This window comes from Furipterus horrens, unplaced genomic scaffold (assembly GCF_987537825.1).
Source record: "Furipterus horrens unplaced genomic scaffold, mFurHor1.1.pri manual_scaffold_6, whole genome shotgun sequence".
Classification (NCBI taxonomy): domain Eukaryota; kingdom Metazoa; phylum Chordata; class Mammalia; order Chiroptera; family Furipteridae; genus Furipterus; species Furipterus horrens.
In genome coordinates, this window is record NW_028327176.1 from 172,425,156 (window position 1) to 172,428,441 (window position 3,286).

The window sequence follows — 3,286 nt, forward strand, 5'->3', positions numbered from 1 at the left end:
AGCTTGAGAGAACAGGGAAAGACAAATATGATTTGACTCAGCTTTGACTTTAATTGGTAATGTTTCTGAATATTGAATTTACTCTTTAAAGACATAAATTGAAGAATGGGGAGCGTGTTCACCCAGGCACTGAATTCCTGATACGGATATAAAAGCTTCCTGTGTTTCGGAGCCATACTGAAGAAAATCTGGAGAGGCGGGGATAGGGGTGTGTGCAGCGGGGAAAGAAAGCTTGACTTCCTTAGAACAGTCCCAGGGCTCCTGTTTGGTGCCGGGCTGGTCCACATGCAGTCTGCGTGTCCTGACCCCACAGCCAGGCTGCCCAGTGGGGCTGCGCAGCTTCGCCTGCACAAGGGCACCCGGCCCACATGCTCCGGGTGGAAGGCTGCATCCCTGCTGGGACATCTCTCCAGAATGAGGGGCAGGGGGCATCCTGCGTAGCTCACATAATGTTCTGAGACTAAGGAATTTGTCTTTGGTTGTGGTTGGTCAGGAACTCATTTTATCATGTTGAAGTCAACCTTTGACCCAGGAATTCATTTTATCATGTTGAAGTCAACTTCTGACCACCTAGATATCTTCAGAAGACACTATTACAGCGGTAAATTCTACCAGCAGGAAATTCACCGTGGCAAATGCCAGCTTCCTATGCATACTTCAGCTCATCTCTCTTCTATATCTGCTCTGAAACTAGTTTTCCTTGAAAAAAGGGTTAGGCATTGAGGTGTTGCTTGACTAAGAATTGGGTGGGGTAGAATTTGGAAACATGAATTTTCAGCGAAGCATTTTAAATTAAGAATTGTATAAGCTAATGCAAGTGCAAACACGAGTTAACTCATTATCAATCAACAACATTTGGGTTTGAAAACATGAGTTTTTTCATGACCGGCCAACAATGTGTCAAGACTATCCACTAGGTAGCCAGAAGAGAAAGCATAGAACAGAGAAATAGGATTCAAATATGGAACTTCCTTTCAAAGTCCAACGGCAATTTTTTGGTGATTAAATTCAGAGTTTCTATTTCAAATCTCAGTGTTCCCTCTTAAAAGTGACTTATTCAAAAACAGCTGATATAGCAGGTTAATTGCCTTGAGTCTTCATACTGGCCAAACTGGCTGGGCAAACCATTATTCAACCATCTATTATAATTATTTGATGACACATTATCACTAAGACAATCTTATGCTATTTAAATCAACAGGGTTCCAATTCTTCACCAGATAACTATCTTTAAACACACACAAACACACACACACTTCTGAGTTTTCCTTTATTTCTGCAGCTAAGGAGAATAAATTGTTGAGATGAACAATGAAGCACAGAATAGTACAAGTGGAACATCATGAATGGGACAGGATCTGGACCTCTTTAAATTTCCCTTTGGGGCCGTCTTTTCCCACACCTGAGGTGTGTCCTTCTCAGTGCTGCCACGCCCAGATACTTACCAGAATTGCAAAATCTAAGAACAAAGGGCAGTGTGTGTAACAAAACAAACCCAGTTTAGGGAAGAATTATCTCAAAAATCAAAGGACTGTGACCATTCACTGGTCGGTCCCAATCCCAGTGTGTCTTCAGGAATTTTAAAGCGTGGAACCACTCTACAGAGATAAGATAAAGCAATCCATTGACCCCAAAGATCTGTTTAAAAAACCCCACTGCTGAAATAACTATTGCAGAAAGAGCAAGGAAAAGAGAGTCTGAAAGAGGTAGTTGGCATTGAACCTCTTCATCCCACTTCCCTAATTTCTACTCTTGTTCGGTAGAGGAATTGGCAGGACCTCCAACTACATCCTTGCTACATAGTTGTATGAAATTTCCTCATTCAGGGTCATCCTTCTCATAGCAATTTAGATTTCAAGTCTTTGAATTCCTGTTATGGTTTTACTGGTAAGCATTTGACTTCCTTGCTGTAGAAGGGAATTACATATCAGAGGGCTATTAAAGATGTTTACTTATATTTTCCACCTAAATTAAAGTTAAGGTGTTGGGAGTTCAGACATTGCTTCTAAGAAGTCTTCCCCAAATGTGATAAGCTCTGCTCATACCTGCTCTATTTCATTTGAAGATTTGTGGGGGAAGAGGTGATTTTAAGCATTTTTATATTAAAACAATCATGGCCATATATGGAGGGTTATGCATTAACTTTTCTGTTTAGAGTACTTGGGTGAAAAAGATCTAGGCACCTGATGCATCGAAGTGAAAAGGAGCCCTTCTTCCATGAATTTCTGTTGCTGATCAGGAACATTCTATAGTATAACAGGAGCCAAAGGATGGCATACGATGTGCATTATAGTACTCTGTTCTATCTATGTGAATGAATATCATGTTTGCCATGTTTTTTTCCTATAGTACCTATTTCAAAATATCCTATAAACAATAATAAACACAACATTCTGTGCATTATATGGATGATTCTAATGTCTAAAATAGAGTACTTCAATCAAGACCAGTAATCTGTACTATCTAAAGCTAACAATGAGTGCTTCAGAACGATGCTCCTGGGCTTTTATTTACGAGGCCTTCTTGTCAGGCAACCAAACCAAGACCAGACCCTCTGATTTCAACTACACCCCTGGGGGGATTTGGAAAATGGCTTATATCTGTGATTCTTATGAAGTAATTACTCACATGGTCCAATCACAGAAAAGTGTTCCAGAAGAAGGTAGTCTAATCATGAAAACTCAAAACAATGGAAAACGTTTTCAAACAGTGTGCAGTGAGAGATATAAACCCTAGGTTTTACACACACACACACACACACACACACACACACACACACACACACACACACACACACCTTTTTTCTCTTCTCATTTTCATCAGTGCCTCTCTCATTCCCACTCTCTCGGAAGAAACAGCCCCCACCCAGGCCTCGTCCTTCTCACTTCTGGCCCTCTACCTTCTCCTTTACTCCAGTATACAATGTCCCTCAAACACACTGGGAAGGCCCAACCCTCCCTGTAGCATGGGTAGGTGGAAGAGGTTGAGGGGCCCCCACCCATTCAAGGGGAAAGCCTGAGAATGCTCAGATGGGAAGAACAGCTATTCTTCGAGACTCTCCTCCACCCAATAATACTGTAACGCTGTAATTCATTTCTGTTATTTACTACCTGTGTGACCTTTAGCAACTTACTTCACATTCCTATACATCCATTTCTTATCTGAATAATCAAATCCATACCAGAAGGTCTAGGTGAAGTTCATAGGAATTAGTAAAGCTGAAGCACACAGAAAAGAGCATGGTCTTTAGCAACCACGACCATCATCTGAGGGTTTTGCCTGCAGT